This window comes from Protopterus annectens, chromosome 10.part0, assembly GCF_019279795.1.
Source record: "Protopterus annectens isolate FY-2018-M chromosome 10.part0, PAN1.0, whole genome shotgun sequence".
Taxonomy (NCBI): domain Eukaryota; kingdom Metazoa; phylum Chordata; order Ceratodontiformes; family Protopteridae; genus Protopterus; species Protopterus annectens.
Window position 1 is genome coordinate 484,207,334 of NC_056744.1, and position 14,153 is coordinate 484,221,486.

At 40.2% G+C, this 14,153-nt stretch overlaps 1 protein-coding gene across 1 annotated transcript in view; it reads right to left on the reverse strand.

The window, feature by feature from the left end:
* Positions 1 to 14,153, reverse strand: part of LAMC1 (laminin subunit gamma 1) — a gene marked incomplete in the record, with an annotated part of 2,174,645 nt that overhangs the window by 2,128,844 nt on the left and 31,648 nt on the right.

Here is a 14,153-nt window from a genome sequence, read left to right on the forward strand (position 1 = left end):
ATTTATCATGATGCCCAAGGTGTCGCAAAGCTGGAGCAAATAGTACCTCGTATGTAGGAGTTAATGCTTGGATGGGGTAGTTAGAAGCCAGTCATCTAGATACAGAAATACCTGGAATCCTTTCAGCTTCAAGTGAACTGCAACTACTGCCATGCATCTGGTAAACACCCTGGGGGCTGTGGTGAGGCCAAAGGACAGAGCACTGAACTGGTAATGACTGGCTCTCAGCCAAAAGTGGAGATGTATTCTGGATCATCTGGCTATTTTGATCATGAAGACCTACAGACCACATCCAATCGTCCTTCAGAAGAAAGGGCAGGATGGACTGAACCATGATCATTCGGAACTTCACTTTCTTCATGATGGGTTCAATATGCTTAGATCCAAAATAGGTCTGAGGTTCCCAGTTTTCTTTGCCACAAAAAAGTGTGAATTAGTTCCAAATCCTATCTGGTCGGGAGGGACATTCTGGATGGCTCTTTGTTCTGGCAGTGTTTGTATTTCTTGAGCTGCGTCCTTCCTCTGACTGGGTAGAAAGTCGGAAAGTTTCTTCCTTTAATGATGATGAAGAAGAAGGGAAGATGGTATGCAATAACCCATGGATATTATTGTTAGCACCCACTGATCTCTTGTAATGTATGTCCAGGCATTTAAGTGCAAAGAAAACAGAACCCTGACTGCCTCCAGCATTGGACAGTTGGCCCCCTCTGCCTCTAGTGTGATGTCTTCAAACCAAATAGCAGCTGAAAGAATAAATACTAAGTAGTACAAAGGTGTTTATTAACTGCTTTTCGTTCCATAAATGTCAGAACTTTTTCAGATAAAAACAGTAAATACAGAGACACATTTAAAAGTCTTTTAGAATCTATCATGGGTTTCAACTTCACCAATAAAAATCCTGTTCCCCTAACTTGTACAACATTAACTCTGGTGTATCTGGAACATGTTTAAAAACAAGTATAAAAACCCTAAGTTAGTCTAGGTGAATCTGTTTATGTGTACACATGTAAATCTAAGAAATAAGTCTACATATGTGGAAATGTATGTACATACTGTATGCAACCTATACCCTAAAAGTTACCATATCATTAGTAAAATTACTACATTAACTACATTATCTTGTTAGGCTCTTTAACTTCAATATACAAAGAATGGAGTACATTTCATTTAACCCAGGGTATTTGCCCTGTGTTGAATCTTAGTTGCCACAGTAACTCAAGTCTCTCTAACATGAGAGAATCCGGTCCACCTCTTTCGTCCGAAGTTACTTGATCAATGGCTCTAAATTTAAAACTGTGGTCTGGAAACTCAAGAACCCGTTTGGCTAGTGCATTGTCCGATTTACCCCTTCATATATTATAAAGGTGTTCGTACACCCTTTCTTTAAGTCTACGGTCAGTCTTGCCCACATAAAATGAGGTACAGGTTGCGTACAATATGTACATACATTTACACATATATAGACTTATTTCTTAGATTTATGTGTGTACACAAACAGATTCACCTAGACTAACTTAGGGTTTTTATACATGTTCCAGACACACTAGAGTTAACAAGTTAGGGGAACAGGATTTTTATTGGTGAAGTTGAAACACATGACTGATTCTAAAAGATTTTTAAATGTGTGTCTGAATTGACTGTTTTTATCTGAAAAAGTTCTGACATTTGTGGAACGAAAAGCACTTAATAAACACCTTTGTACTACCTGGTAGTTATTCTTTCAGCTGCCATTTTTTGGGTTTGAAGTCGTCTAGTTCATTTATACTTACTGGTCTAGAGTGATGTCTACCATTAAAAAATTTTTCCCTCTGCTTCTGGAGGAATTTTCCCCCGCGTAAATCCTGGACAGGTCTCAGAGACTTACGGACCCACATTTACTGTCTTCTCTGGTTCCTAGAGAAGGTCTGCTCGGGTGTTAAAAACTTCATTCCCATGGCAGATAGGGTCTTCCCTTCTTATTCACTGCGGGTAAACATATCTTTCACCGATGGTCCAAACAAGGAAGTACCATCAAATGGGACATTAACAAATGATGTCTTAGAGGGTTCTGTAAAGTCACAAAGCCACATCCAGGCATGGCTCCTTATAGCGATGCCTGAACCAACTGCTCGTGAGGTGCTCTCAGTTGTGTGAGAGATCAACCTCATAGAAACATTCGATATGGACAAAAAAGAGTGACCAGCTGAGAGGAAGTCCTTTTGAAATCCTTAATAGACATGGACTCAAAAGTATTTGAAAGTTCTTTCATCAAATCTCTCTGAAGTCTAGCAAAGCGTGCCAGATAATTAAGTGAACTCAAAGCAAATGTAGCTGAAGGAGATGTCCACTTTCCAAACCTGTCCATCATTCTGGACTGTTAGGTGGATGAACAGAAGAGCTCTGCTCCGATAGCCATTTCTTACTGGCTGCCGCCGCCACCACCATTGCATCAACTGGGACTACTTTGCTCCAGTGAGGTCAGTCTGTGGTTGGGGCCAAACATTTGCCAGCATGCTTGGGAATGGGCTCAACAGCATCCAGCTCCTTCTACTCTTGGTGGGAAATGAGATCATCTGCCGGGGAGGGGGTTACCCAGGACACAGACAGGCCAGAACCAAAAGCCTCCAAGAGCACTGACTCTTCGGGAGAAGAGGTTTGTGAAGACCAAACACCTTACTGCTTTAGGATCTCTAGAATATCTCCGAAGGAGATGTCATCTGGTGATGATCTGGGGGATCCTCCATCAAAATCAGTGTCTTCATTGACAGACTCAAAAGGGGAGTTTATGTTATCTTTATTTACACGTCCTCTACAGGGGAACCCTTTCTGTTGGATATTCTGGACAGGTTTCAGAAGACAGGGGGGAGTTCCTTTTACAGGAACTGGTTGGAGACTCAATGAAACTGGCTGTCCCTGAGGAATAGGTCTGACGGACTCAGAGCTCAGAACCGATGAGAAAAAAGGGTAGGATCCAACACTTGAGAGGACCGTTGTCTTGCTGGAGAGAAAAAGCCATTTCTTCCACCTCAATGGCTGAGGCGCTGGGAAAAGCTCTGACCCTCTTCCTTGGAATCAAAATTTCTGAGGAAGACAGATCAAAACCACCCCCGGATCTGAGCCTCAAGGGAAGAATCCGATCCGAACTGCCCAGGGCTGAAGCTCTGAGGGGGAGGGATGGAGCCGATAAAACCAGAGTCAATCCCAGTCTCTTGAATCTGACGCCGACACTTCAGCTCCAAGACCAATTCAGCTCAGAGAGTATCAGAGCAGAACCTGTCAGGGACATGGTCAAAGTGGAGGAGGGAACTTTCCTTGGATCAGACACCAAACCTCTTGGGGATGTCAAGTCCTGCGGCTCTAAAACCAAAGGTTGGATCAGAGAAGGAGATAAAAGGGACTTTGAGAGCACACACACAGATCTGTAGGGAAAGTTTCTTTGGTTTCTGAAACAATTGTTCAGGCAAAGATAATGAAACAGGCTTGAGGGTCCTATGAGATGTACTGGGCTTCAGATTAGAGGACTTCAGATCCAGAGTGGAAGTCTTTGGTGAAGAAGATATGAATATTGGAGCCAAAACCTTTGGATCAGAGGACTGTTTCAGATCTGAAGACGTCGGATCCATGATCTTACAGAGTTTCTCCAAAGAGGACCTTGAGGACTTTGTAGGAGACATTTTCTTATGATCCGAAGAAACGGATTTACTAGAGTTTGAAGGGGTTTGAGCCCCAGACATAGAGGTAGCAAGTAGTAAACCTTTTAAAATCAACTTAACTTCAGGGCTTTGGATGACAGGTGTAACAAGCAGAACACACTGAACTGTCTGCATTCAAATTGTTGGGTCCAAGGCAATAAATGCACTCCCTGTGGGCATCGGAGTTGGGAATCTTATGCCCACAGGAAGTACATTTCTTAAAACCCACAGGTTTTTCAGACATTGCTTTGAACTGTAAGATGAAAAATATTAGCAGAAAAAAAAATAATATACAACTTTTTTTTTTTTTTTTTTTTTTTAACAAACAAAACAGGAAACTAAAAGCAAGGACATTACAAATAATGACAGCTACAGAAATTACCCTAGTAGAGGGGTAAACAGAGTACCAATAATAGTAAGGAAAAACTACTACTTCATAGTAGAGAAAGAAAATAAAAAGAAGATCAATCCTAATGCCTGCGAAAATTAAAAAGGGAGGCACAGAGAAAATATATAGAGACAAATTCAAAAAAGGAAAACTTTCTCTTACAAATGCTCAAGAGCTGGAACCTGTGTCTAACAATTATGGCAGCAAACGAGCTCTGAGGTAACAGGGATGGAATGGGGCACTATGGGTAAATGGAGGAGCACGAGAGTTTGATCTGAAGTCTATAGTATGCGGACAAGTCAGATCAAAATCCTCAATGAGTGAGGAAGAATGAAAAGGGCAACATCGGATCCTGAGTTACAAGACTATAGGCCAGATTCCAAAAGGTGCTCTAAAAAAAAAAAAAAGAGAAAGTTTGCCCTGATTCGAAAGACTTACTTTCAGTGTAAGTGACTTGACTTCAGTTTAAGGCCCATCTAAAAACAGGCTTACTCCAGGGCCAGAATCCAAAACACCTGCTCTCAGGAAAAGCGATCACTTAACTTGCAAGTAAGTCTTTTGGAATTGTGTTTTTAAGTTTGCAGATGTAATCATAATCCTGCTGTTTTTCCTGCATTGTGATATACTTTTTTTTTTTAAAATGTCTCAGCTTCTTGCACAAAATCAGTATATCATTTTTTACCCAAAACATTACTTTTAATATTTACTAAAAGAAAAATTAGCCTTTGGGACATTGGTGTTTTACTTACCTGAAATCACCACAAGATATAATCCTCAAAAAAGATAAAGTGAAAATGTGGTAATTTAACAATGGTCAAGTTAGTATAACACATCCTAAAATACACATACAAACATACACTAAGGGGAAAAAGTCTACTCAGTTTCTAATGTGAACTACTGAACAGAATTCCTAGAAAACAGTTGGAGGTGTGTATGCACGTATGTGTATATGCACATATAAAATAGATACACACAAGACAGTGTAGAGTATTTTTACTGCCAGGTACCAGACCAGTCTACCCCAATATAGAGAATCCATATAAATTAAATAAGAAATAAATTTCACATACAAAACACACAACCACTAAAAATCACCCAAATGAATCCCCAAGAAGTGAAACTTGTTAAAACTAAATTTAAATAAATCAAAATTAAAGAATGAAAAAAGGACTACAACTAGCCAATGGGAAAACTGCATTACAGGCAAAATAACCGTATTTTAAGTACTTATACTTAAAAAGATAACTAAAATCATAAAACTCTTAACAAATCCAAACATTCACTGTACCAAATATACAGTGGATATAAAAAGTGTACACACTCCTGTTAAAATGCCAGGTTTTTGTGATAAAAAAAATGAGACCACAATAAATCATTTCAAAACTTTTCCCACCTTTAATGTTACCTATAACCTGTACATTTCAATTGAAAAACAAACAAATTTGTTAGGGGAAAAAATATAAAAAAATTAAAAAAGCTTACAATAAACTGGTTGCATAAGTGTGCACACCCTTAAACTAATACTTTGTTGAAGCACCTTTTGATTTAAATTACAACATTCAGTCTTCTTGGGTAAACACCTGCCATCAATTAAATAAACTCTGATTAACCACAAATAAAGTTCAGTTGTCCTAGTAGGATTTTCCTGACATCTACTCAATTGCCTGATACAGCAAAAGCCATGGTTCACAGACAGCTTACAAAGCTTCAAAGGGATCACACTGCTGAAAGCCATCAGTCAGGAGAAGGGTACAAAAATTTCCACAGCATTGGATATACCATGGAACACAGTGAAGACAGTCATCAAAAAGTAGAGAAAATATGGGACAACGGTGATGTTGCAAAGAACTGCATGTCCCACCAAAATTGATGAAAAGACAAGAAAAAAACTGGTCAGAGAGGCTGCCAAGAGACCTACAGCAACACTGAAGGAGCTGCATGAAATTCTGGCAAGTACTAGCTGCATACTACATGTGACAACAATCTCCCATATTCTCCATATGTCTGGACTATGGGGTAGGGTTGCAAGATGGAAGCCTTTTCTTACGCAGAAAAACATCCAGGCCCGGCTAAAATTTGCAAAACATTACATTAAGTTTTCCAACAGCATGTGGGAAAATCTGTTATGGCCTGATGAGACCAAAGTTGAACTTTTTGGCCACAATTCCAGGTATGTTTGGTGCAAAATCACTTCACATCACCAAAAGAACACCATCCCCACTGTGAAGCATGGTGGTGGCAAGTATCATGCTTTGGGGTTGCTTTCCTTCAGCTGGAACTGGAGCTTTAGTAAAGGTGGAGGGAATTATGAACAGTTCCAAATACCAGTCACTTTTGGTCCAAAACCTTCAGGCATCTGCTAGAACGTTGAAGATGAAGAGGAGTTTCACCTTTCAAGGCGACAATGACCCCAAGCATACATCCAAATCAACAAAAGAATGGCTTCACCAGAAGAAAATAAGTTCCAGAATGGCCCAGCCGGAACCCAGACCTAAACCCAATAGAAAATTTCTGGGATGACCTGAAGAGGGCTGTGCACAAAAGATGCCCTCATAATCGGACAGATTTGGAGCACTTTTGTAAGGAAGAGTGGGCATATATTGCCAAGGCAAGATGTGCCATGCTGATAGATGCCTACCTAAGAAGGCTGAATGCTGTAATTAAATCAAAAGGTGCTTCAACAAAGTATTAGTTTAAGGGTGTGCACACTTATGCAACCAGCTTATTGTACATTTTTTTATTTTTTACATTTTTCGCACTAACAGATTTGTTTTTCACTTGAATTGTACAGGTTATAGGTCACACTAAAGGTGGGAAAAGTTTTGAAATGATTTACTGTGGTCTCATTTTTTACATTACAAAACGTGACATTTTAACAGGAGTGTGTATACTTTTTATATCCACTGTACATGAAACTTAACTCACACTACCTCAGTACTTGAGCCAGCGCTCTGTAGTATACAGGGATAAAGTCTTGACTATGCCACAGATGACCAGAGTTAGATTAGAACCCGGCTGGGATGGATGGGAGTGAGCAGCCTCTGTTAGCCTGCCCATTCTGGGGAGGGAAGGCAGCTCTGCCTCACCACAAAGTGGCACTCAGAGCCTGCACTGTCACAATGAAGTAACATTATCACCCAAGGAGAACTCTGTTAATGAAGCACTCTTCCCTTTGTCAGACAGCAAGTAAGAGAGATCAGTGAAGCTGAAGAGGAAGAAGTGTACATTCCCACAGGGACAGGATAAGCCATTGCTGCCCACATCCCCCACCAACCCCACCCAGCAGGAATCAATGAGGCATAGGTTAAGCCATTGCTGGTTGACAACCTCCACCAACCAGACTAAAGCAAGGGATTGGATGCTGATGGTATTTCCCAGCAGGAATCAATGAGCCATAGCACTCCTTCCTAGCCTAGTACTGTCCACTTCCTCTCTCCCCAGAACTAATGGGCAGACTGACTTCTCTGCATGCACCCATCACTCAAAATTTCCTCAGCACTAGAGTAGAAAACTGCACACATGGTACTCCATTCATAAAATCTATGGAAACTGGTAACCATTTGAAATGTCAGGACCTGCTGGTCCAAAAACAGAGACTGAATTGCTGAAAGAATGGACTTACATATACTAAGTCTGAGATGCCATTTCTCAGAATATTCCCTTTTCTCTGAGGTATGGTGGTCTCAGAATTGGTATATATTAGTTTGGGGGGGGGGGCTTTTCCCCTGCAAAAAGAAGTTTAAAGGAAAGTTTAAAGGAGAAGAGAGATTTTCCGAAACTTGCTCTTCTCCTGTGTTTTCTGTCGTTTTTTTCCCCAGCTTGTCTGCTCTTGGCATTTAGAGTGCCGACATTTCAATATGGAGCCATGTAAACAACATAAAGGGCTATTTAGCAAATTAGGCGATTAACACAGCCCACTAAAATCAATAGAAAATAGTAATGCAAACCAAGAAAAATGGATGGGTGGGATATGTGAGGGTTTGGTTTAAGTAACTAAAATGTAATTTATGGTTAAGCAACTTTACCACTTACTCCCTAACATTACAATACAAAGAATTTTAATCATCACTTACAAGTCCATCCAACTAATCTAATTTCTAATATGCTTGTGCCGTTTGTTCTCAAACTCTACACAAAATATTTTAATGATCACATTGGATACCTCACATATTCCATTATCTACCAATCTAATCAATCTATCCATTTTCTAATCCTCATATTAGTTGGTGTTAGCTTTCAAAATCTTAATTATTTAGATTATTACTAATAAGTGTTATTTACTTTATTTTTGCTTTCTGACTACAGGACATAAAGAGGGATTCTTTAAATTTGGTTTCCAGCGACTTTTTACTGTATGGACTCCTGACGTGGCCTCTAGAGAAAGCTGGTAACACAACTGTGTGATCACAAAAGTGTGATGCTGCTGTTGCCTTTACTTTTTTTGTCCTGTGGCTCAGCTAACAAAGGTTAACACAAACAAATGATCAGCAAGAGAGACCACATTTGATAAACATTATAGTTATTTAGTCTTTCCCGGTTAGGGGTCGCCACAGCGGAACCCCGGTCCGCTAATGACTGGCAGTAGATTTTTACATGCCGAGTTGCCAGCTCTGACACACAACCTTCAATGAAGATACGCCCATTCACGCATGTCCCCACACAGAAGACGCTCTAGCTGAAAATCGAACCGGACAACGTCTTGCTGTGAGGCGACAATGCTACCGCAGCACCACCACCGCAGCTAGCCCAGCAGAGGCAGACCAGACTTCTCAAGTCCCAGTAATGGTCTCCAGCTCAGCCCCAGGCTAGCTATAGCATATAATCTCTTCAGCATGTGATGGGTCTATTCCAGGTCCTCGTCTTAGTGGCATCCTCACTAGGTGTCCAAATCACAATCAATTTGATTTTCTTCATGTGAGGAAGCAGTATTCAGAGATCTCCTTGAACTACCAAGCTTTTGCATCTGTCACGAGGAGTGAGACTTACAACAAATTGAAAAAGAATCTCATTTCTGTTATTTTGTACTCACAATTTCATCCTTCTGGTCACTACCAAAAGCTCAAAGCCAGAAATGCAGACTGACAGAGAAGTCAAGAGCTTTATCAGAGGACTCAGAACTTCTTTAATCACCTGTGTCCAGTGGAATGCTTGGACTACTGTAAACTCTGCACCTATCTGCTGGTCCATCTTCTGATCTCCACTACCTTAATTTATAAACATGATAAAGAATGAGCCCTTATCTGCAACACTGGCATGTAGTCTTCAAATTTGACTTAAAGGCACCAACATATAGCAGCTAAAGCAAAGGTGTGGGTGTGAGAGGAGTCAGACAGTCGAACCAATAGTCAAGCATCTAACTCAGGAGAAGCAATGCAGCTTATGTCCTGGCCATGGAACAGAAGACCGACTCCTTGCCCTTGCATGGATACTGCAGTGGTCATGGGAGTTTGTCAATTCTGTCTACATAGGTCTTGTGGACCTGAGAAGATATTAACTGCTAACCCTATAATGTGCTGAGAAAGGTGCTCTGGGACTATGGGGTTTTAGGTCCATTGCTCCATGTTATTTTATCCATGTACTTGAGAAGAAATGACAGCTGTGTCTAATTTATTGAAGTCAAATGCATTTAAAGTAGGCATAGGACTCAACCAATGCCATGGCATAGATATAAACCCCCAAATATGTCCTAATCTAACCAGTTTGATTAGCAGTTCAGGCTTCTGAGGCACTGGCAGGGAGGGTGAGTATGTGCATCCTGCTGGGAGTGAACATTCATCTATGCATTCTCTGTGGGGAGGCATGACCATAGAAGGGGTGTAAGCAGATGAATGCAAAGCAGGGGGAAAATCACAAAGTAGGTCATAAAATTAAAAAAAAAAAAAAAAAAAAAAAAAAAAAACTTGGGGAAGCAGTCAGTGACACAACCTCTCCTCAAGGATGCCCTTGGGGGTCTACACTGGACCCAGCCCTACAAAGGAGGCAGTCCAGAGATGTAGAAGCAGCTGGTAAACTTGGCGAAGGTTGACAGGCACTGGGGTAAGCCAGAAAGAATGAAGCAGAAGGGTAACAAAAAAGTGGTGCAGGAATTCAAGGATGTCTTAAATTCCAAAAAGGACATCAAAGGACAGCCAAGGTATGGACAGTATATAGCTTGGAGATGTTAAGTGCTATATCTCTACGGTTTGCCGAGGATGACGGTGACTTCTTCAGACCACAAGCAGCTATGACCTATGCAAAGTGGATCAATTTGCCATTAAGTTGCCACAAAGTAGATAAGTTTGCCATTAAGTGGCTGGAATGGGAATCAGCATCTCTAAATCAGAGGTCACGATTCATTCCCAGAAGAGAATGGATTGCTCTCTACAAATCCGATGGAAAGCAGGTACTGCAGCTGAATAGAGAATGCCAATACTCTAGCTATACAGGAACACACACATACACCCACACAAAGTAAATGCATTCATACGATGGCTACACTTAAAATTAGCAGGAGATCATAATTTTTATTTCATGAATTAAAATACAAGATGTCCAGGTACACATGCCAAGAAGAAACACATTTCTTTCCCAATGGGCAACCTAGACACTGGGTTAAGTGAAGCATTATTTTTAACTTTGGATCTCTGAAGCAATACCATAGTAGCAGGATTTGTTAAAAAGGACTTGTTCACCATGCTCAGTTTGTTCCTCAGCATTCTGAGATCGACCTTGATGCATCTTGCAGCGATAAAGGATTTACTTCTACAATCCCATCCAGATGAAACACTCATCCCTAACAAGCATAGCCAGAGATACAAGACACCAAAACACCACTCTACATGATCAAGACCAAGGATCTCAAGAAGGAACACTATAAACACAAAGACAATAGAAAGAGGGAGAAGGCTACAGGGGCAGAGACCCATGATGTTGCCAGAACTCCTCTCTGAAGACACAAACTCAGAGTATCGCATAACATATGCAACTTAATCTTGAGGCACTGTGTTAGCAGGATTTATTTACACTGCAAGAGTCCAAGGTAGTACTGGAAGAACAACCCCCTTTCGTATATACATTAAAAATGACTACTGTTAAGAACAGTTTCAGAAAAATATATACTGAATAAGGAAGGAAATGGCATGGCATTAAACTTATAAGTCTTAAAATGGAGAGAGACTAACATTTCAGGCTTGATAAAACTGACAGTGTCTTCAGGAAATGTATTTTACAGTTACTAAGCATCTTAAATTACCTCAGGGGTACTACTCAATTTTCAGTTTGACAGAGTATTTGGTCGGGAAATGCAGAAGTTTGGCTATCTTGTGGTCTAACATGGGCTAGAAATTTAAGGCAGACCACACTGTTGGGAATACTCTATGGATTTTAACAGGCATACACATTTGTGTGAGTGAAGCAAGTAATAATACCTGACAGAGTGCAAGTGCTACAGAGTAATAATGGATCACCCTGGGATGTTTAGAGGCATGACAGCCTTACCACCAGAAGGTCCATTACTTTCCTGCAACACCCACTCTGTCAGGCATGATGAAGCTCAGAAAATGGGCAGCTATTTTTTTTTTAATAAGTGCATTGTTTCATAGACTAGCTGCCCTTTTTGTGCTTAAATTTAATCTATCCCATTTACTTAGAAACTGGCATTATCCACCTCATGGTTGATAGTTATATACTACTCACAAGGACAATAATCGGGATCATACTGTAGATAACTTGAGGGGACACACACAGTAGATAAAGCATTTAGGAGCTGCCTCTGTCCATCAGTAGTACAGGGGGCAATCCTGGGGTAAATGTTCCGTTTCCCATCCACAGGGCCAAGTTGTGCTTGAATATGGATAGGGATGAACTTTGTTTTTTACAGATGGGGAGTCTGTTGCAGAGTAGAGGTATCCTCTGCAAGATATACCTGTCCATCCAAACCATTCTGTTGATGCTGCAGAAGAGGTTTAGATCCCTACACAGAGTACTTCTGATACCACTTTGACTTGCTGATGTGCAGTAACTCTATCAGTATTGCATCAGAGGATGCCTTGTATGCTTGTTTTACTATTAGTAAACACATTTTATATTATTATATTACATTGTTTATAAAATTTACATTATTAGTATATACATTTTTTGATTTAAAAATACTTCTTGCACCTAAACGTTCAAAGTTGGTACAGGACTTACAATTGTTGTTGGAGGAAGTATCTCACATCCAAAATGTAAGTTATGAAATTATTTAATAATGTCTACACATACAGACACTCATAGATGTATATCTGACATTTTCATTTTAATCAGACATCGCAAGGTTACTCTTACCCTACTACAAAATGACATTTACTTCACTCCATGGAGGCTGTCACCAGTTTTTGCAACTATGTCAAGATTTTGAGGAGCTTCTAACAGATCTAGAGAACACATACAAAGAGGTGTTTAAGGGATATCAGTAGTCTCCTGGCACATTATATGATACCTACAAATGTTTCTTCATTCTAGGCTTCGGAGCTGGCTATCCCAAAAAAGGATTACTAAACAGCATGCAAAAGGCTCTGATGCTTCCTTTCAACACAAGACGGGGGAAACAGTTAGTCAACGTCAACTCTTAAAACAACAGAACTAAAAATGACTAGACATTTTAGGATTAGACTGACAGCGGAGTAAGCCAGAATCCAAGCTTGTACAACTCCAGAAGGAACAAAAAAGCCAGCAAGGCTAATTAAAACTCACAGCATGGGGACGAATGTAAACATTCTGAAAAACAGTTTCAAAGGTGTTTTCTACTTTGAGGATGTTTAAATGCAAAATAATCCATTACTTAAATATGACTTTACTCCCCACTGTATCTTAAATCCCTCTTTCCTCATTCTCACGGTTTCATTTTTCATTCTTCAAATGTCCCTCGGTTAAAAAAAAACTCCTCTCCATCACTTCCATCCATAAATGTGAACAAGTACCCTTTCATCCTTACAACTCCTTACTTTCTTTTCAATTACTTCCTTACTTCTATCAAATTATCTTCCCTGACTTTCTCTCTAAATATACCATACACCTGTTTTCCCTCACTATGTAATGCAATTCCTGTTTGTATGAGACTAACTTATCTTCTCTACAAACTTAACCAGTGTTTTAATATTATGTTTAATTTTTATAATTTAACTGCATATGCTTTTATTTATGTCTGAAGATTGTAAAATTATTGTTATTAAAATGTTTTGTAATAATTTGCGCTTTTCTCACCGGGCCTCAGCTGAAAATGGATTTCTACCCAAGTTGGACTTTCCCGGTAATCAAATGTCAATAAATACATAATAAACAAATCTCTATTCTTACCTTTTTTCCTAGAAGAGCTCCAATGCTTTCTCAAATAACACTCCAACTTCCTCCACTAATAAACCAGGAGGGGGGTGGCGGGAGGGATATGAGACGAATGAAAACATAGGATAACAGAGATGCCAAGTTATGGTAAGTCGAGGACAAATGAAGACGAACAACAACATAACTATTTTTGATGTTATCCATGCTTTCATTCATCACCACAGAGTTAGAGTCCCCAGCTACCAAACATCATGGGAGGCCATACCAGAGCACTGTGGAGCCAAAAGAAGCCCTATTCCTAGAAACTAAATACAGTTTGTAATGGGACATGAAGGTGCGAGGATCAGACCAAGTGGCAGCAGCACAGATATCAATAGAAAGCCTTGCTACAAAAGCTGAAGTGGCCACAGAGCTAGTAGAATGGGCTCCAACACGACCCGGAATATCCAGGCGATTCAGATTGTAGACCATAAAGATGCAGCTAGAAATCCATTTGGAAATAGTGACCTTAGAGACTGGAAGGCTACACCTGTTTCTCAGAGAAGACCACAAAAAGCTGCTCTGACTTACGAAAATCCTTAGTCCTATGCAAATACAACCAAAGTGGTCTGTATACATCCAAGGTATGAAGGCTATGCTCCCCCTCTGTTGGAGTACTTGGTAGAAAAAACACTGGAGGCTGAATGCACTGATTAAGGGTCGACTCGGAAGCAACCCTGGGTAAGAAGGATGGACTCGTTCTCGGAAAGACCCTGTACATGTGAAAGGTCATATGAGTAGTAAAGGAAAGAGCT